Raw genomic sequence first — 23,008 nt, forward strand, 5'->3', positions numbered from 1 at the left:
TTGAAGGTTTTTTGTATATGTGTGTTGGGTTTTTTTTTTCTTTTTTGGTTTTCAAGACACTATTTTTCTGAAGCTTTGGAGCCTGTCCTGGAACTTGCTTTTGTAGACCATAGACCAGGCTGGCCTCTCAAACTCACAGGCCTCTGCCTCCAGAGTGCTGGGATTAAAAGTGTGCACCACCACCACCTGGTGAGAGTTCTGAGTTTTCAACAAAAGTTTGGATCATAATCACCCCAACTTTCATCACTTTTAAATACAGTGGGATATTCCAGACATGTCCTGTACATTTTCTGCCCAGATCTGAAATCACACATTTCTCCAAATAACTTTAATATCTGAATAAAATTAAATCAATTGAGGTTTATGCCCAATTGATTGTATATTTTGAAATATGGTTAAGAAATCACCCTAAATTTAGTCTCAGCTTATAAAAATCACTCTATTTCTTCCATGGTGATTTTATTTCAGATTCATTTAAGTTTATTTCTGTGTATGTTGTAAGGGATAAATCCAGCCTAATTTTATCTGTATGACAACCCCCTTTTCTTTACACTTCTTATTTTCTCCTTTAGGTTTGAGGGAATGTTTGATACAATGCAATCAGTTTAGTGGTATAGCATCGTTCTCAGTGACTCCATCATGACTTTGCACTATTAATTTGGTTCATTTCCTTCAGATCTCTCTCTCTCTCTCTCTCTCTCTCTCTCTCTCTCTCTCTCTCTCTCTCTCTCTCTCTGTGTGTGTGTGTGTGTGTGTGTGTGTTGATATCCATGGGTGTATGTGTGTTTATATTTCTCACAACTTAGGAGGCTACATGTGTACATTGCTTGCCACCTTGTTTGTTGAGTGAGACAGGCCCCACCTCTTGAATAGGGTCCATCTGTTTAGCTTATCTAAGCAGCCAGCTTGTCAGGGAATATAGGTGCATCACCATGTGTACCTGGCCTTCGCCTGGGTGCCAGAGACCTGAGCACTGACCCTTATCCCTGCATAGCAGGTGCTTTACCAATTGACCTATGTTCCCAGTGGCATGACCCACCTCTAGTCTCTTAGCTTAGTTGGTGTCTGCTGTTTCCCTCACTGTGACAGTTGTGCTTTTCTCTGTAAGGAGCAAACAGCCTGCTGAGAATATAGTTAATAGTCTACTATGAGCCAATTGAAATGGTCTGACTCCGGTCTACTCTTTTTAGCACTGAATCCTTTCTGAAAATTTGTCTTGTAGCAACTATTTGCCCTCCTCTCATTTTTTTCTCTTGGTTTGAATTTTGACCTAAGAAGTCCTACCCATTTACTTTTATCACCATGGGTATTCTATCTGATAATAGAAAGTTGCACATTATTCCAAATTTAGATATTGGTTCTTTCATCTGAGCTTGTTGTTGTTGCTGTTGTAGTTGTTGTTGGTGGTGGTGGTAGTGGTGGTGGTGTGTGTGTGTATGTTGTGTGTGTTACCACAGCCTCTGGGCATTTCCCAGGCTTGCCACCTAATATCTCTTCCCCAGAACTAATCTGAAATATCTAGGAGTCTTCCATTTGAGATTAGTATTGGGAAATCAATATACAGATAGTAGTTGTGCCCCAGACTTTTATTATTTGTAGGACTCTCAGTAGACAGAAATAGTAATGTCTGATGTATGTATCTAAAAATCTGATGTGTGTGTGTGTGTGTGTGTACACAAAGTTGAGATGATGAGTTATGGTGATCAAGGAAGAGTTAGAGGAAGTTGGGGGGTAGATACAATCAAGATACATTGAATATTTGTAGTACATTCTCCATATGCATTTGAGTCTTTCTTAATGTGGAGTTGTCTGCCTGATTCTTTGGCCTGTAAGTGTATTGGCATCACCCTGTTTCATATCCTATTCTTTCTGAGCTGGAAATCTGCTAACAGCAAGGACAGGGTTGATTCTCAGGGACAGTCTATGTGGTAGATATCACCTCAGGAAGCTCATTGATGAAAGCTGTAGTCTTGGAGGTCTGTGGGGACGGAGAAAAGCAGGAATGGGTGGGTGGGAAGAGAAATGCCATGATGAAGCGGCAGTTGGTCTCTCATCAAGCTTGGAAGTGAAGATGACTGTTGAGAGACATTTTGACAGAAAGAGATTGATGAGCTTTCCAACACTCCCTGGTTAATGACAAATTGAATGAAGACTTCTGAGAAGGGACACAAGAGGAAAACTCTGGATAAAAAGGGACACAAGACAAAATCTCTGGGTGAAGCAGTTTTTTTTTATACTTTCTTTTCTGTCATTTTTATTTTATTTTATTTTTTCTTATTAGTTTTTTAGGTCAAAGTGCAAAGGATTAGGTTTCATTATGGTGTTTATCTGATGACTAAGGATGTTGAATCATCAGCTGTCTATTGACCCTCTGTTTCTTCTTTAGAGAGCTATGTATACAGATAATAGTCCATTTAATGGCTGGAATATTTGTGGTAAGGCATGATCTTAATTTCTATAGTTCTGAATGTATTTTAGTGCTTAACCTCTGTTATCTACACACACACACACACACACTTATACAAACAATGCTTGCTTATCATGTACTTTAAGCACAGCTGGTTTTGTAAGAGCTTTCTGTAGAACTATGTTTGCTGACTTCTTAGCTGGCAGCATTTTGTACAGGAAGAACAAGTCCTTCACAGTTACAAGGACCCTGCGTAGGAGAGCTCAGTGCAGGCCACAGGCTGCACTGTGATTTTGTTTGTTGTTGTTGTTGAGATATAGTTTCGCTATGTAGTTAAAAGTGACTGAAACATGTAATTTTTATGCTTCAACTTCCTTAGTTCTGGTATTACAGACAAATACCAGCATGCTTGTCTTACCTCATTTTTTATTATTATTGTTTTTATTGAGCTATACATTTTCCCTCCTTCCTTCCTTCCTTCCTTTCTTCCTTCCTTCCTTCCTTCCTTCCTTTCCTCTTCCCTTCTACCCTCTACCTTGCCCTCCCCCATGCTCCCAATTTACTCAGGAGATCTTGTCTTTTTCTCCTTACAAAAAATTAATATTTCTCTCTAAAAATTTTTAATTGGCCTAAAAGTTATTTTCTAATCTATATTTCAAATATACTTTAAACTGCATTTAATGAAACATTTACTGGCTGTCTAGTATATTCCATAAAGAACAATAAAAAGGTAGCAATTTTTATCATTGAATTTATTTTCTTTGGACTATTTCAAAAATGTGTAATTTTGTAAATCATTCACCGTATCTTAGAGTTCACATGCATGGTGAGTTCCTCCATGTCTTCTGTGTTGTATCACATATTATCCAGGATACCCAGGGGAGATGCACAACTCAAACATCCAGGCTCAGTCAGAACAGAAGCAGAGATCCTGGATCTCCAATCGGTTGTGACCCACAGAGGGATGTGCAGGGTCTGCTGGGTCTCAGCCCGAGTCTGACCTCCAGAGAAAGGAATGTCCTCAGAAGCATACCCTCCATGGAGGTGTGAGTGGAAGAAGACTGTTGTCAAGGGAACGTCGGCTTGGTGCCAGGTAGTCTGGAATGCTGGTGCCAGATGTTTATAAGAGCTGTCTGAGAAATAGGCTGCTGGACCCCAAGAGAACTTAGATATGTGACATTCTGCAGTCCCCTTGGCTATGGGACACAAAGCTTGGTGCAATGTTCTTGATAGACATAGAAGAAGCTATTCTATCTGGACACCATTCAGAACCTGGTCATCGCACCAAATATTTCTTCCATACGACATATTTTCCCTTCTACTTCTAATAGTTTTTTCCACTTCATTCTTTTGGGTTTGAATGGGTGTGTGCTAGATCTGCATGTGTGTGTGTGTGTGTATGTGCATGCGCAGGTACACACAAATGTGGTGTCCATTGGAGGGCATTGAGTGTCCTCCTCTATCTCTTTCTGCCTTATTCCCTTGAGACATGGTCTCTCTTAACCTTGGAGCTAGACAGTCACCCATAAAATCCCCAGTGATCCTCTGGGCACCATGTCAACAGCTCTGGGGCTGCAGCTTTATGCAGCAATACCCAACTATTTGCATGGGTTATGGGATCTGAACTCATGGCTTGTGGGATCTGAACTCTGGTCCTTACGCTTACAAAGACATCTTACCCACAGAACCATCTCCAGCCCTCTCTTATTGAGTTCTTTCCTTCTAGAATTGTGTGATCAATTTTTTTTCAATTTCCTAATTATGTTCTTATCATTTTGCCACCCACACAGCGTTTTCATCTCTTTGACTTTCACGTTGAGGTGTCTGTCATCTCCAAGGTCAAGGCCAGTGCTGCTATCACTTTTTCTGCTTTCTGAACACACGCTTGATGTCTTCTGGCTGTTCAAACTGATTCCTCAAGAATGCCGGCCACTCAGTTTATTTTATGGTAGCCTAGCAATGTGGTTTTGTTTTGAGTCTCTGAAGTTATTGAAGATGTGGTATTGGAAGATATATTTTACTGTGTGCCCTATTTTAGTGTCTCTGGAAGTTGATTAAATCTGCTCTAGTTATCGCTGCTTCTTGTCTTTATTTTCTTTCCATTGTTAGACATTTTAATTTCTTTCTGATTTCAACCAAATGCCTGTATTCAACAACGTGATAGGCTGCAGTGTTTGTGTTTGTGTAAAGCACAGGTTTGTTTGTCTGTTTCTCTACAGTAACCGCTGGCCGTAATAAGAAGGGATCTTGGCTGAGACCTAGAGTATGAAAGTGGGATCTGGATTCTCCTTGTGGATTTTGGGTGCAGTACTTTCTTGCACATATTAGGTAAATGTTTTCTGAGTCAGTGTCCCTGGAGGGAGTCTTCCAGGGCAGAATCACCATTTTATTTGAAAGGCTGTTTACTTAGATCTTGTTTGTAGGAACGAAGCGTCCCACAGTCCTGGAATGAATTAACCTTGCTAAATACCTGACACATCTCATGGGAATCCAACAGCAGTTGCCTCTGGAAAGAGAACACGTTGGCAGTCCTATTGAATAAATGCATTTATTTTTATTGGTGGCCCTCTCTTCTTCACCGGTCTAGAATTGTAGGTTACTAAGCTTGGGTGAGTTTCATAAACAATCACCTCTAGCTGTCAGGAATTCTCCGAGTTGTAACCGTTTAATTACACCGTGCTGGTCTTCTCAATGAAATTAGCCATGCGATGTTTCCCATATGCCTTCACGTTTTAGGAGGATTCATGGACCGCGGAGGTGGCATCGTGGGCAGCTAGTCAGCCATCTTGAACAAGGATCTCTGATAAAACTTTGCAAAGCGGGAAGCCAGCATTTGAAATCTCACTGAATAATAAAACAGTAAAATAATTTGTTTCTGCTGTAGTTGTCTTAAGTGGGCTTAGCAGTACATGCTACCCCTAGGGTGAGAAGAAAGCCTCAGAAAAAGTAGGAAATGATAGGACATGGTACTTGGGAAAGAGAGCTCGGTCTGAGGAAGGGTAATGAAAGATTCTTAGAGTCATTTATACTCCTGAAGCAAATGTGCATTAAGATGCAGGCACTGTTTTCACTTTCTCTATTCAATAAGAAGCTTAATAATTATCAAACAGTAAGGAAAGGTTAGGGCAGAAGATATTTAATATTATTATTTGTTAAATTATTTAATTTAATTATTTAAACTGAGTAAGAAAATGAGTAGAATTTTGAGCAGCAGGAAAATGTTTACACACGGTACTATGTAGTTGAGAAAGAGAGAAGGGGAATATATGCAATATATTAAATGAAAGCATATTAAATCAAAAACCAAATATAAACAATAGCATAGCAGCTGGCAGAAAAATTGCAGGAGATAGGGGAGTCCATGATGTAATGTAAGAAATACTGAAAATCCTAGCAGGGAAAAGGTCCTATTTGATTAGTGGACTAGTTACTGGGAACTGGGAAAATAAGGTAATTTTTTGCATTCAGTTAAAGGAGGTGATTTTATTTAATTCATTAAAGTAATTCAAAATAGATAAATTTATTCCTCAGTCATTGATAACAGGAAAGAGAGTAGGAGGATATATCCTAGGATTCTCCTCTTCTGATTTTAATTTTGAAACTCCTTTTCATCTTTCCCCCGAGTTCTCTCCTCCTGCCAAATGCTCACTCTGCGCCTGCAGAAACAATCACATCCAAGGTCTGGCCTGTGTTCTTCTAACTCCTTACTCACCGGTGATTTGTGGATTGGGGCTGTCGCTGCTGCCTCAGTTCCTCCATGGTTTTTGTATTCCCAGCCACTGTCCTCTTCATCCCCAGGCCAGAAAATCACTCTCTGAACCTCCTTGCCCTCTATTCCCTATCTAATCCTTCCCCTCCTTTACAGGGACTGCAACCTTAATTTTTTGTTTTGTTTTTTTTTTACCACCCCCTCCCCGGCCGCCAAACTGTAATGACTTCCTGGCACCCACAGGATCAAATGTAAACACTTTCTTCAGGAGCCTAAGTATTTGCCACTTTCTCAGCCCTGGCTTCTGTCTGCTTCCCTTCTTGTGCCCCAGACTTAACTAGCTTCACCAGCCACTTTCCCTTAAATGGAAACTGTCTTCCTGCTGTTCCAGCCAGCCTGCTTTTCTCTCCCGCATCCCCTGCCCCCTCCCGTCTTCTCTTTGATGATGAATCATCTTCAGGACCACAGACCAAGCCACACCCACCACCCAGAGCCTCTCTCATCTTATGCGCCCTTGTGCATTGCAGTCTCTTTGCTCTGCGTTTGCCTATAATCAGGATAATCCTGAGCTTCTAGATCATTTTATTGTTTAAATAATGTGCAAGATGGCATTAATCTAACGTCTTGACTTATGGAATAGCTCTTTGGTAGTTCTTTTATACAGCACAGGCTGTAATGCATAGGGAAGACATTGCATAGTGGAAGTTCTTTATTCCCTTAATTTCTCCCTAGGAAGTTTTGAATGTAGAAACGTGCAACTCGAAGTGAACTCAAACTCCTATAAGGAATGAAAGGAGCAATTTTAATTCTTATTTAAAGAAAAGAATAATAGAAGAGGAAAGAATTAAAATCTTTCACGGGGGTCCCTTTGTAAGATTTCCTCGTCTGGAAGGAACTCCTACTACTCAGGGCAGTTGAGGAAGGGGTCAAAGGGGGTGTTACTTTCTTTCTCAAGTGCTTAGAACAGTACATGGATGCCTTTGTGTGTAAATTTTCCACATAGGCATTTAAGGAGAGATGCCAGCTGATGTGAGGGTCGGTTAGAGCGGCTTCGTTCAAAAGAAGAGAAAGGCTGCCTTTAAGAAGAATCATTTGTGCTGCTATAGAAACAGTGCAACGCATTTCGCAGAAAACTGCAGTATTCATGGCTGTATGGAAGTCAATTAATCAGTAACCATTAAGTAAATGAAATCTTCTAATGTTCCCTTGGTTCTCTGAAGTATCAATACATTACCATGGTCTGGCCAGGCTCTCAGCCATTATGGATAATAAAGCCGGAGGCCTACAGACTGGCGGCTCTCAGCGCTCTCAGCTCTGCTCACCACAGGCAGGAAGTGGGGTGGGAGTGAGGCACAACCCTTGAGTCATTATTTCTCAAAGCCTTTGTGAGGATGCTCCAGGGTCTACCTGGCACTTCCAAACTCCGTTTTCGGAGTGGCTACCTACCTATCATCTCTGTCTGTCGGTCTGTCTGTCTGTCTTGTGAAACTGTATGAACAGAGACAAGTCTTCAATTCCATTGGCTGGAAGATCCATCTAAAAGTAGAGCACGGGTGTTTGGAAGATGTCTAAAAGATCAGGATGACTGCTATTGGCGGATTATCTTTCAGTAAGTCACAGGCTTCAGTTTCTGTATTTAATAAATCTGGTAGAGACTCAGAATGAAGAATGAGAGGAAGAGAGGGTGGGAAGGCAGAAAAACCGCTGCCATCTGAAGTGGTTTGGCCACGAGTAAAGAAGCCTGGGTTTTAATGTCCATTAGTGACACCCAGTGTTAAAGGGGTGAGTGGGAGGAGGGACTCACTTGGTAGCAAAGAGGAAATCAGGTTGTGGACATTGGAGAACACTCAACATTTACGGATCTAGAAATTTCAGGCAAATTTAAGACCTTTTCCTGGCATCTCAGTTGACTAATTCTGGGCAAGGACTTTATCTTATTCTCTCAGAAACACAAATCAATCCCCTAAAGCAAAATTTTAATTTAAACTTTATGTATGTTATGTTATATATATTGTAAAAATAAAGTTGTCAGATGTATTACATGTAATTTATTCTTTAATGTATGGTTTATATGTGTATAATTTTATAGACTCTGCATATATACATTGTAGAAAATTAACTACATATATGAAAAACATAAAAAATAAAAATATATTTGCAATGCTTATATTATATCCTTGTTAATCTCTTCCTCTCCTCCCTTTTCACTTCCACTTCTCCAGCTCCTTAGACAAAAATCTCTGTCTCTGCATCTTTGTTTCTCTCTCTCTCTCTCTCTCTCTCTCTCTCTCTCTCTCTCTCTCTCCTCTCTCTTTCGTTTCTTTCTCCAAATAACTAACACATCTCCTAGAATTCTATAATACTTTTATTTCTAAGAAATAGAGTTTGGAGGATTGCTGAATGGTTACACACACATGTGGACCAGTGGTTGGATTCCCAGAATCCATAAAGGGCAGAGAGAAGTGGTGGTCCATTTGTGATTGATTCCAGCCTCAGTAATAATCAGGGAATCCCAGAGCATTCTTTGTTAGATACACTGAGTCAAGGATGGCAGCCCCCCCCCCCAAACAATGAGATATAATTCTTTTAAATATTGCAAATGAATTTTGTAAGTTAGCTTTTAGGATTTCTATTTATGTTTTTATTTACTCATTTGTTGTTTGCGAAACTGGCGATTAAACCCACAGTTGCCTCGGGAATGCTAAGCCGGACTCTACCACTTCCCAAGCTCATTTGTCGTTTTTTTTTTTTTTTTTTTTTTGACAGGGTTTCTCCGAAGCTTTTTGGTTCCTGTCCTGGAAGTAGCTCTTGTAGACCAGGCTGGCCTCAAACTCACAGAGATCCGCCTGCCTCTGCCTCACGAGTGCTGGGATTAAAGGTGTGCGCCACCACCGCCAGGCCTCATTTGTCATTTTTAAAAGACAGAAAGGAAATAAAACATAAAAAATACTGCTAGACATAGAGATGGTTGTGGCATCTGGGGCTCAGGTGTAGGTGGGTAATTTAAGGCGCTACATTAGGAAGCAACATTAAGGATAAGAAACATTCAGACAATATCAGGGCACGTTGTGGTTTCTGAAAGAGTTGCATGAGAAACATGAAATATTCATAAAGAAGTTCACGTGTAACCTTAACTGTCCCTGAAGGAGTGACATGTGTGCCCATCCCCTTGACTATCAGACTATTGAAACAACGATGTGCAAGGAATTAGAATTCCCCCAGGAATCTCACAGTAGTAGGGGGTATAAGACCAGGGGCCTATGACAGCCAAAGCCAGCCAGCCAGATTTCACACAGTATTGAACACTTGTTAGGACACTGAAAATAAGCATCCACGATCAGTTGTAGCTCTGTGATAGCAGACCCACACCTTGACGAGAACTAGATCACAGTGCCTGCCTCTTGCTTTCTATTTAAACCAAAAATATTGTGTCTAAATCCCAAAGATGAACTTTGGATAGTGCAGGACCTCTTCCTTCCAATGTGGCCACACTGAATATTTACTTTTGCTCTTCACTATGTCTTGTCTCTCTAATTAGCTTCTTGAAGATGGGTAGCTAAGCCTGGCTTGTTAGGGTTGCCAGTTCCCAGCTTCTGACGCTATCAACACTGATAAAACAGAGAGACAAGAAAGGCCGAGGGAAGGGAGGCATCTATGCATGGGCTCCTCTCTGCCTTTGGTTGAGAATTACCTCTGTTATCACTCTGTGTCATTCCCAAGATGCAAGTGAAAAAGGATCTATCAAGTTCATGTGCAGCATAGGAAAAAAAAACAACTCGAAGGGTCTATGAGAATGTTCCCAGTGGTCCCGAACGTGAAATACTTCTCAGGAGTGAAGTGGGTATAAAAGATTTCTGTAATAACTTCACACAGACAGGCTAGTGCTTTTCATTTCAAGTCTCGTTATTGCTCTGTTTCTACTCTCATAATCCTGCCCTACTTCTAACTTTTCCATGCTTCTTCTTCCACCGTCTTCTTCTATGCTAAAAGCTCTTCTCCTACAGGAGCCTTGAAGCGATAAGGAGCTGAACTGTTCACCATGGCAGAGCAAAGGCCCATGGCCATAGGACCCAAACCTCAACCAGACTAGGGGGTGCACAGTGCCCAATGACAACTTTGAGCACAGATCTATTGTTAGTAGACGGACAAGTGAAGAATTGGCATGCTTTTTCTTAGTAACCTTGGTTGGACATTTGTGACTCTGACCTTGTGTAAGCTGTAAAGTTTTCTTTCTACAAAAAGCCTTTAGTTAAAGTTGTTCTGAGGTAAGAACGAGCTAGTTATGTGTAGTTAAAAAGGCAGGCTTTTAGGTGTCTGTAGCCCTCATTGGACAATAGATCTAGCTATGCGGCATGTCCCAGTACATAGTCTGTATATCAGAATTATATAGCTCAATGAAAAGTCATCTCTTTGACCATCCCCGGATATGTGTGTCTACAAGACTGAGATGCAATCGTAAGAGTACATGAACACATTTTATGAAAATGTATGATAATAGGCAGTTACCATAGCTGCCATCCCACAAGTGAAATTACAGAAGACAGCCACAGTTTTCAGAGTAAGCTGTAATTGCATCATGACCTGCAATCGCTCGTGATAAACATCCTGATGGGCCATAAGAAAGAAGAGTTGAAGATTTTATACCTGAGGTTTAACACTGTCAGAGGGGTTGAGCTGGAGTTTGTCCAGAACTGACCCTGCTACCCATTTGAATCCATTATATCTTACATTCTCTTAATGAAGTTACTTTTTTATTAACTCAGCAAATATTTGCGGGGCTTATGGTGCATGTCTGCTATTCTTCTAGCATATGGGACTATCTGAATGATTTCCATGTGTGTGAATGGTCCACTTTTAAGAATGGTCTTAAAAGCACGAGCAAGGACGTCAGGACCGCGAGGGGTGCACCCACACACTGAGACAATGGGGATGTTCTATCGGGAACTCACCAAGGCCAGCTGGCCTGGGTCTGAAAAAGCATGGGATAAATCCGACTAGCTGAACATAGAGGACAATGAGGAATACTGAGAACTCAGGAACAATCGCAGTGGGCTTTTGATCCTACTGACGTACTGGCTTTGGGGGAGCCTAGGCAGTTTGGATGCTCACCTTTGGAGACCTGGATAGAGGTGGGCGGTCCTTGGGCTTCCCACAGGTCAGGGAACCCTGATTGCTCTTTGAGCAGATGAGGGAGGGGGACTTGATCAGGGGAGGGGGAGGGAAATGGGAGGCGGTTGAGGGGAGGAGGCAGAAATCCTTAATAAATAAATGAATTAAAAAAAAGAAAGAAAACAAAAAAAGTGTTTTGTATGGTTAATTCTACTTTAGCCATAAAATTCTACACATTTAACTACTGTCATAGCCATGTAGGACACAAGAAAATGTCATAAATACCAAGATGCCAGGAATGCGTGAATGTGTTAGTGTTTGTGACGAAAATCTTAGATTTCATACTCAAAGAGTTTAGAAGGAAAAGATGGTGTTTTGACGGCTAAGATTCCTGGGCAGAGCACTGAGTTCCTGGTGGCAGTATTACATCTTCCATTCGCAGCAGGAGCCTCTCTCTCACTCAGCCTGGACCACCCTGGGTGGAGCTTGGAAGTGGGGTGGGTGAGGTTGCATCAGGGAGTTCTCCTGCAGTTTCTTACTGTATTGAGATCCAGCTGTTTTTGGTGTGATGCATATCTCTAGCCTGCCGGACCACACATAATTTCTCTTTGGTTCATACTTTTTCTCTCATCTTCCCATGTTTCTCAGAAAGCTCAATACCTATCTATCTAAATTCTAGTTTTAGACAGGGTGGGCACTTTTGCCATGAGTCTTCTGGAACCCATGCAGATGTGCTGGAGGCAGTATTTTAAGTTTACACATGTCATAGATTTTTCTCACAATGTCCTATTTTTTCTCCTACCTTTCTCTGTTTTCACAAACGTCTTCGCCAAATATTCTCTTTATAACATATGTGAAAGAATAGAATTTCTCAGGCCCTAGCCTTAAATCACTTTCCTTCGTTATATGTGAATTTAAACACCATAAAGCCTTTGACAAGCTCAGGCTCTTGTCTTGGTTTCTTACCATCACATTCTTGTAATCCACTTAGGAACCACTTGTGATTGTTTCACAAACAACTTCAACCTCAGACCCAACACTCAACTATTTATACTCTAAATCTGCATCTAAAAAAATGACCTCGCAGTGACTTTAGACAGAAGCCTGGGGATCTTTCCTCAGGCAGGCTTTTCTCTCACACCTCCCAGCAATCTGCCTTGAAACACTGTGACTCCCGCTGCTACCAGATTCCTTCAGTGAGGAGTCCAGCTCTCTGCATCCCTGCTGCCTCCCAGCCCCAGCTGCAGCACTCAGCAGCTGCATTATCCTCATGCAATTTCTCTCCCGTGGCTGGGAACCCACTCTAGTTCATGCTCGTTTGACAACTGGAGTCATTTCTAAGTAAAATTATTTCCCATGTTTGCAACATTTTGTTACAATTGGGGAAAAAAAAAACCCAACCTGTGAGGAAATTTCAGGATTTGGCATTGCCTTTAATCCTATCTGGACCTCATACCACTTCTCTTCTCTCCCCTTTCTCTAGGCCAGGCATGGATTAGTCCATGTCCACATCCTCTCTTTCCCATCCATGTGCCTTCAGCTCCCTGCTGCTCCCTAGGTTCAGGTAATTATTTGACGGTTTGCTGAGAGGGATGATTTCTTTTAAATTTAAGCTTAAATGTAACTTGTTTCAAACAGTATCTTTCGGCTACCGGCCTGTTACATTGTTTCTTCTTTGCATGCTGATTCGTAGAACCACATCCTTCCATTTGTGACATTTATTTGAAATTCTTGTTGCTTCTTGACTAGCTGAATTTTTGCTTTTACCCAATCCATACTATAAGCATTTTACAGACCTAGGGGTCATAACTATTTTGCCTCTTAAAGTGGGAAAATAGAGCAATAATTGCCCTTGCCACTTACAATGCAAATTCAGCACATATTCATGCTCAATGAATGTTTGCTTTTTAAAGCAATTAATCCAGTTGTTTTTTTGTCCCTGACTCACAGAGGAAATATTGTCTATTCGTACACATCAGCTTGCAATTATGGGTAAGTGGTATCAATAATGATAACAAGGACAGGCCAATATCATTTAACAGTTTCTAAGTGTCAAAGACTGTGTGTGTGATTTACTTATATTAACTTTTTCATGAAAATTAAAGGTCTACATATTACCAGTAGACAAAGAAATCACTCTTAATATGTTCCATTTATCTTAATTTATAGATTTCAATGAATATTATTGTCGAGGAGAAAAACAAAGAGAATATGTCTCTGCTTTTAAGGAATTTGTAATGTGAATGGGAACACAAAATATGGTCAACAATTGAAGGTTTCATCACAGGCCACCAAGTACATGGTGGTATTTACGGCAATTGTGTGTTCAAATGAACAACCTGGAAGAATCACTTGGCATGTGGCATGCGTGAAAATAGACTGGCTGACGTGAGCTAGAGGATGAGAGGGACTAAAACTGGAGGACATTTAGGGCTTATCTGAGTTTAATTTTAGATGTAAAGGATCTCTACTTGGCAGAAGCTAAATCAGGATACTAGGAGCTGGGAAGCAGGGCTGGGGAGTGGAAGACGGATGTCTGAATATAATCAATTTATGCTATATGCACATACGTAAATATCACATTGAACACATTCATGCACGTGATTAATAAAAATGTAAGAAATAAAAATGGAGGAAGATGAGGGGGGAAAGTTGGATAGGTATGATCACAGCTCATTTTAGATACGTTTAAAAATCTCAAAAATAAAAAGTATTTTAAAAATGAAAATCATCTCCATTAATTCTAGTTATTTTGTGGTCTTAATTTTAAAGTTAATATTAATAGCTTAAATAAATATGACATCTTAAATTTTAAAAATAGAGAACCAAATATTATGAACATGATATATGAAGATAAAAAGAGGTTGAAGCTCTAGTACTATTTCTCCCTGCGACACTTAGTATTCAATGAGCCGTCTTTAAACTCAAGCTTTGCAATAACTTCTATGTGAGGTTGGAAGGGAAGAATCAGTGTTCAAATGTAAACCTCTTTCACTGCAAAGGTAAGTTACCTTTTAGCCAGGCTGTAATTCTTTCTGCAGCTTCTTCATGCTTTTTATATCAGATCTTGTTTTGTCTTCTTTGCTTTCAAAAACTGATTTCTCCATCCAATCTGGTTATTTTGTAGTCTTAATTTTAAAGTTGGTGTTAATAGGTTAAATAAATATAAGATACCTTAAATTTTAAAAATAAAGAACCAAATATTATGAACATAATATAGGAAGATAAAAAGAGGTTGAAGACCATTTAATTTTCTTACATGTGAGATAGAAAATTGAAATTAGATTCTTCTTGCTATGAGCATTATTTGTAATATATCTTTCCTAGTGTCACTCCATAAATTCTAGATGAATTGAATTTCATTTCTAGAAGAAATGAAAATGAGGAACGATGAAAGAGGCAATGTGCTGACATTCTTCTCTTCAGCACAATTGTGCAGTCCTCGGATGTCATTATTTTCAATTTCACCTGTTGTCTGCCCTTCATTTTCAAGGATTTGATTTTCTCCTGTCAGACACTGAGCCAAGACAGTAAAAACTAGTTAAATCCCCCTACTTCAGAAAAGCACAAAACAGTCCATCATTCCAGGTCATTTTCAAATAGAATAAAAGTTACTTTGGTGCCAGGATGAAGGGGAGAAAGAAACATCAATAAAGCAGAACAAAGTGGAATCACAGAAATCCCTACCATTGCTCTCATCCCAGGACACTGGGTCAGCCCAAAAGTTGGCTCTGCTAACTGAAGGAGGCACATTTGGTAGGAAGGAAGCCAACGACAGCAGCCAGAAGAAGTGAAATGTAACTAGCCACCCTGTCCCAGCAAGAGGGTAGCCCAGCCTGTGTCCATTCTACAAGCATGGCGGTTTTCCATTTCAACCTGAGTTCAAGTTGTGCTTCTCTGGATTAGATTTGAGAACTAGGCTAACTTCTGCACATCCATGGCATGCGTCCTCCTTCCCCCCATGGAACACATTCAGGCTTTGGTAGAAATATTTGCAGGCGAGGGTGGAGATGAGACGAGTCGCCATGGTGGTTCTCTTCCTGTAGGCATGTGCTTTGATGGGAATCCACATCTCACTCACATGTCCTAAAGCGTCTGACTTCACCAATATGAAACTCTCTGTCTTTGCATGCAGTGGTATTTTTATAGTTATGTGCTATATAAAATATTATATTTATTGACAGATTTTTGTATGTTGAACCATTCCTGCATCTCTGGGATGAAGCCGACTTGATCATGGTGGATGATTTTTCTGATGTGTTCTTGAATTTGACTTGCCAGTATTTTACTGAGTAGTTTTTGCATCAATGTTCATGAGTGAGATTGGTCTGTAACTCTCTTTCTTAGAAATGTGTTTATGTGGTTAGGGTATCAGGGTAATTGTAGCCTCATAAAAAGAGTTTGGCAATGTTCTTTTTGTTTCTATTGTGTGGAACAATTTGAGGAGTATTGGTATTGTTCATCTTTGAAAATCTTGTAGAATTCTGAGCTGAAACCATCTGTTCCTGGATTCTTTTTGGTCAGGAGACTTTTAATGACTACTTCTATTTCTTTAGAAGTTATAGATCTACTTAATTTGCTTCTCTGGTCTTGATTTAATTTTGGTAAGTGATATTTATCCAGAAAGTTGTCCATTTCCTTTAAGTTTTCCCATTTTGTGGAGTACAGTTTTTCTAAATGTGACCTAATAATTCTTTTTTATTATAGCCAGAACCTGGAGAAACCTAAATGCCCCTCAAGCAAAAGATGGATAAGGCAAATGTGATACAAATACACAATGGAGTGCTACACAGAAGAAAAAAAATAATGACATCTTGAAATTTGCAGGCAAATGGGTGGATCTAGAAAACATCATATTGAGTGAAGTAACACAGACCCAGAAAGGCAAATATCATATGTACTCACTAATAAGTGGCTTTTAGACATAAAGCAAAGAAAACCAGCCAACAATTCACAATCCCAGAGAACCAAGACAATAATGAGAACCCTAAGAAAGACATACATGGATCTAATCTACATGGGAAGTAGAAAAAGACAAGATTTCCTGAGTAAACTGGGAGCATGGGGACCATGGGAGAGGGTTAAAGGGGAGGGGAAAGGAAAGGAGGGAAACAGAGAAAAATGTATAGCTCAATAAAATCAATAAAATGTTGTATTTATTTTATTAAACTAAAGTTGGTTTAAAGTACTATCTGGAAATATAATACAAGCCTTTGTTTGGTTTGCATCTCTAACCAATAGTCATATAAAATGATTATCTTTGTTTTTTTGTTTTATATTTTTTTGAGACAAATGTCTCACTGTGCAGACCAGACTTAACTCAAACCTGATATCCCTCTTCCTCTATTTCCTGAGCGCTGGAATTACAGGCCTATACTACCACAACTGGCTTGATATATGACTTTGAATAAAATGATCCAGAAGATTGTTTCAGATCCAGCTCCAAACACTGAGCAACATATTTCCAAGACTTCATGACCATTGCTCTTTGATGACCTTGTCAGTGATAGAAAACCTTAGCAAGCCCAAGTATGCCAGTGTTTTCTCACCTGTGTTCTTGGTAACTGGTATGGGCGGGGTTTATCCTTGAGTTAGGGGGATCGACTTTTCTAACCCCTGTCCTTCTTTTGAAATTATTGTGCTCCCCCTCCCTTTTTTGAAAAGAGGAATAAAAGTTGCCAAGTTTTCAGGCTTTTCAAAGAACTAATAGAAAATCTGTAAACTCTATTCAAATTTCTAACCACACCCCCATCACAAACAACTTGTGTAGCATGAGGTTCACACACGGAAAACAGGTACTCATTAATATTACAATGATTTATTCTTGATTTCTATTGTTATCACACCTCATCGGAAGATTCAGAACCTACTCTTTGTCTTAGCTGGAGTGAACATAAAATGTTTCTGCTTGATTATTTTCCTGGATTTCAAATTCAGTTTAATTCCTTCCAAAACAAAATTAACTCTATAATAACAAAAGAAGGATGGCAGAAATGGCCAGGTCCATAGATGGTCCCAGCAGAATTAGAACCCTCAGTATTGAATAATTGCTGGAAGATCAGTAACTAATTTCTTGAGATCAGAACAGCTTTTAAATGTTCTTCGAATCTTCTACCTAGAATTTAGCATAAGACACTACCAATTCAGCAGACCAAATGCAACTCACAAGTTGGCAACACAAGCACAAAAGAGCAACATTCTCTTATTTTATTATTATCAACAGTGTGTGTGAGATGTCCTGAGATGTAGTGGGTGTGCACATTCCACAATGCTCCTGTAGACATCAAAGGCCAAGTTCCAGGAGGTAGTTCCCCTCTTTCACTATGGGATCTGGATCTGATGATCTCAAGGTATTGAGTGGGGTCCCTCGGCACCTTTAACTGCTGAGCCCATCTCATCCGTCCACCATCTGTCTACCCTCAATAAAATACCTCAATCTTCATCTACCAGAGATGATCAGTACATAAAGGGCAGTCATAAAGATTCACTATGGTACCTGTTTTTGATAACAACATAGAACAACCATGAATTTTCTGTGATCACAGCATCCATGTAAACATCAGTTAGCAATGGCATAATCTGTCACACAAGCTAGGGGGAAGCAATCTAGAACCATACCAGGGACAAGTCCTCAAATATCTGGCCTGCAGCTATCAATCAGTTGACACTAGACTCGAAAAATCATGCACAGAAATCAATGATACTGAAAGTACCTTCTGTACAAATATTCTGACCTAATCTTCGTGCATACATGCACAACACACAAACACATACAAGCATGCACAACACATGCAACACATAATAAACAATAAATGTCCTGCAAAGATCAGTCTTCTACATCGTCTCTCATCTCCTCCTGTACCAGCCTGAAACACAGCCTCCTTCAATATATTCCTCTGCCTTCTCACTGCTCCTGTCATAAATTATTCCTGACACATGTCTGTGTTCTATAAATTATTCTGTAAAGTAGGGTCCTATTTTCAATAAGTGTGTTCAGGGATTAAGAGGCTTTAAAATGCACATGTGAGGTCTGAACCCTGCCCCATCGTTTACTTGCTGTATGTTCTTAGGGGATTTTCTTAACTTTCTCTGGGCATTGTTTTTCGTTTTTTGGTTTTTTGTTTTCTACATAGTAGGGTACTCTCTGAGCAGTAATAAGAAGAAATTCAGTTATTACATGTAAATCTCAGAATACTTGGTACAAAATGGGAGCTGCATGTGTGTCCAGTGTCACTTACATTCTAGGAATATTTATATTTTATGGTTAACACTTGAAAACATAATTATTTACAAAACTCTCAGATTTATGAAGGAGGGAATGCAATTATAATTTGGGATCAAGAGTCCTGATCTGTGGCTTTAGGTCTCATCACTTTTATGTTATCCTTACCATGCAGCGTTTGGAACAAAAACAAGATCTTGACCTTTTGTGTTTGTGAATTAAATCCTTTGATCCCACCCCTCAAGAAAGCCAGTCTTGTTGTGGTAAGCAGGCTTTCTGCACTGGAGGGATAGGAGACTTCGCTGTGTGAAGGAGACATCTAAGCAAGTTTAGATAACTTACCTTCATTCTCTATGTTTTAACTCAAGCATAAATTCTTTGATAAAGCTTTCTCTGAGCTCCACGTTTGCTTTTCCTGATAGAAAGCCCGAGAACCTGATTGTTTAGTATCTTCGTATACCATCAGGTGTTGGAAAGTGCGCTATGTCTGCATACTTGATTCAGCATCTATCCTAGGTGAATATTACATGTATTGTGTTTATTCCTCATGCTCATTCACTGCGTGTTAACCAAAAGATGACACAAGGCACTGCAGGGAGAACCTCAGCTCTGTCACACCTGCTTCAAAGTGTTTCTAGGGAGATGGGTCCTGAATTGTGTGTGTAAAGTGTCTACGAGAGCCGCTTAGATAGACAGCTCTGGATGTCTGGCAGCTCTGAGCTTCTTGCTTGATCAGGAGTCCATTTTCTTGGGATTAAGCTACTGAAATTCTTCTCTTAGCATTTCTTCTCATTTCCACATCTGCAAACTTGATGACACCCTTTTGATGCAACACACCAAAATAGCCTGGCTAGTTTTCTTTCAAAATTGTCTGATATTTTATGAGGAGGGGGAGTTGTCCTAATTGTACTTTGATCCCAAGCAAATGAGATGAGTCAGTCACAGTGGGAAATGACTTTTGTAAAAGTCTGAAGAGTCATGGCGGAATCTACCCAAAGTAATCAAGGAGAAGAAGGAAGGCAACCATGGAAACTTCAGCCTTTGATAGCAATCACAGCCATAGATCTCATTATTTCCAGGTGTCCTCAATATGCCAATTGATGATCATACAAGACTTAAAAATCTTCCATTTTTTTCAATTGTCTTAAATTTCTTCACTTCATTTACTTTCTATTTAAGCAAATAAATGAAATTGATAAATATGACTATTTGTAATAGTTATAAGAAATATCTTTAAGAATTGTCATCTCTTTCTCGTTGTTTATTTTTTCCAAGTATCTTTCTTCTCTTCCATATTTATTTCTAGCTATTCTTTGTGTACACAACAGAATATTTATAGCTTATTTTGTGACAGCAACATTGTCTTCTCTGCCTGAGAATTTTCAGAAAGTTTAAAGAAGATTGACATCCAACACATTAATTTCTTCATTATGAAGTTCATTTTTGCCTCCCCATTCACAGGCACCACATAGGAGTGTTTTAGCCCTATTTTTATGGGTAAAAATTTATCATCCTTTATAGACGAAAACAATCTATTTCTCGATTATTTGTATTCTAATATCATTAATTTATACTTCACATCTTAACTATTTCTCATTCTCAATAAACTCAAAAATGAAAAGCACTAAAGTGCTAGAGATTCAGGAAAACTGGCCTCTATCTCTGTCCCTATATTTTCAGAAAAGGAGACATATTGACATGAAGACATTCTGAACTGTTGCTACATTTGATACTCACAGAGGTAGAGGTAATTTAGCTCCTCGAATATGTGGTATACACCACCACGGATAAACTCATACATACCAACACACAGGCAGAGACACACATACATACAAACATAGTCTCCATGTGTTTACCTGTGTTTGCATATGTGGGCATCCATATGAACACTCACAAGGTCAGAACAGGGTGTCTAATTGCTTACGTCTGAGTTACAGGCAGCTGTGCATCTCCTAACACAGCTGGGAGCTGAACCCAAGTCTTCTGAAAAGGCAGCAAGTGCTCTTAACTGCTGAACATCCCTTTAGCCAGACATATTCTCCTTTGTACTGGTAAATGCTACAGCCATGGATGTGAGGTTGCATCTGAGTGGAGCTGAATCATGTTTCCCAGATTGCTGCCATTGAGTATATTCCCACGTACCTGTTGACCATCTGTTTCTCTTCATTGGAGAAAAGTCTATTTGAGGTATTTGTTCACTTTTAGCGAAAGTATCTGTTGGTGTGAATTTTTTTCCCACCAGGTCATAGAAGTCCTTTAAATATTTTGACTGTCAAAACTTTATCAGACACATGGTTTACATTTTTTCTCTTGATTCATAGATTGCGTCTTCAATTTTCTGAGTGCTTCCTCTATGGCCCCGATGCACTTGAGTTGGTTTAGTCTTATTTGTTGATAGGAGCCACTCTTGAGGTTCCTTCAAAACTGAAATCAGAACTATAGTAGGATTCGACAACTCCATTTCTGGGTATTAGTAAGACAGCTGAAATGGGGTTTTAATGGGATAGCAGTATTCTTCACAATGGCCAAGGTGTGAAAACGTCTCAAAATCTAGCAAAATCAGTGCGTGCAGTAGGATCAGAAACCCATTGCCATTGTTCTTGAGTTCTCAGTAGTCCTCATTGTCCGCTATGTTCAGAGAGTCCGGTTTTATCCCAGGCTTTTTCAGACCCAGGCCAGCTGTCCTTGGTGAGTTCCCAATAGAACATCCCCATTGTCTCAATGTGTGGGTGCACCCCTCGCGGTCCTGAGTTCCATGCTCGTGCTCTCTCTCTTTCTGCTCCTGATTTGGACCTTGATACTGCACGCACTGGCTTTGTGGGAGCCTAGGCAGTTTGGATGCTCAACCTACTAGACCTGGATGGAGGTGGGGGTTCCTTGGACTTCCCACAGGACAGGGAACCCTGATTGCTTTTTGGGCTGGGGGGGAGACTTAATTGGGGGAGGGGGAGGGAAATGGGAGGCGGTGGCGGGGAAGAGACAGAAATCTTCAATAAATAAATAAATTAAAAAAAAATCTAGCAAAATCTAAATAAATGGATTCTAAAATAGAACATTTTTTCATCTTTTAGATCTTTGAAGTTTTATACTTTTTAATTTAATGTTTATGAATGTTTGCCTGCATATATATAATTCACTATGTATTTGTCTGGTGCTCATGGGGGTCAGAAGAGTGCACCAGATCCGTTCAAACTGGAGTTATTGATGGTCGTGAGCTGCTGTGTGGGTGCTGGGAACTGAACCTGGGTCCTCTGCAAGAGGAGTAAATGCTCTGTCACTGAGCCAATTCTCCAGATGCTTACATTTGAAAAGCAAATCCTGCCATACATAAACACACGAATAAAGCCGGAGGACATGTTTCATATGCACAAGTGAGGCGAAATAGGCCACAAACTGGAGTGCAGAGAACTTCAGGGCTCTACTAAGATGAAGTACCAAAAATAAGCAAACGCAAACAGTAGAAACCAAAGTATCATTGTCAAGAGCTCAGTGAAAGGGAGCAGGGCAGCCTGTGCTTCAATCATGTAAGATAAGTCGGTTCTAGAAATTTCCCATACACTGTAGTGCCTAATATTATCAATGCTACAGTATACATTTAATTCCTTTTAAGAGAATAGGGGCTTGGAAGAGGAAACCAGTCAGTAAAGGGACGTGCTGCCTTGCAATCATGAAGTCCTGGGTTCCAGTTCTTAGCACTCAGAAAAAACAGGAAACCCTTAAGCCCAGTGCTTGGGACTCAGGTCAAAGTGCCTCTGTGGGACTTACTGAACAGTTGGTCCAGTAATCAGCAGGTTCTAGGTTGTGGGCTAGATCCTGTCTCAGAAAACAAGGTGGAGAGAGATGAAGCAGATCCCCTGGCCTCCATATATGTACGCACACACATACACACACATACATGCACACACATGCTTACACTAAGAGAGTTTTCCACATTACATGGTCTTGCCACAATTTAAGTGAAAAGGCAGCTGGGCTAAAAGCAAAACAACAGCTCAAGAGAAAACTTTGGAGATAATCGATTTTTTATTTCCTGAACTGTATGGATGGTTTTATGTTTGTACACATGGGTCAAAGTTCAATAGAGCCTATGCTTTAATTACTATTACTTTTTAATGTCACTCATTCCTTAATAAAGGTATTTAATTATATGTGCATAAATATGCTCTTTATGTTAACACATAATGAAGTTTACATGTGTAAACAGAGTTCTATGCATTTATCAAGTGCATTTGCACAGCAAGTCACCACTATCAGGACGTATGGCAGTTCTAGCACCCTGAAGGGGGCCCTTTGCCTTTTGTCAACACTGGATACACCTTCCATGGTATTAGGAGCTGTTGACCACATCCGTAGTTCTCTCTTTATAGAACTGCTGATAAAATGCAACTCTTTAAGAGCAGTTTCTTTTATTCAGAAATAAATAAGACAGGTTAAGCATGGACCATGTGGCATTCCTTCACACTTTTCCATCTGATAGAGCCCAGTAGGTGTGTGGTTCTGTTCATCCTTCACCAGGCCATCTGAACGCCTGTTGACACTGGTGTACATGAGTGTGAACTGG

This window comes from Microtus pennsylvanicus, chromosome 19 (assembly GCF_037038515.1).
Source record: "Microtus pennsylvanicus isolate mMicPen1 chromosome 19, mMicPen1.hap1, whole genome shotgun sequence".
In the NCBI taxonomy this organism is placed as follows: domain Eukaryota; kingdom Metazoa; phylum Chordata; class Mammalia; order Rodentia; family Cricetidae; genus Microtus; species Microtus pennsylvanicus.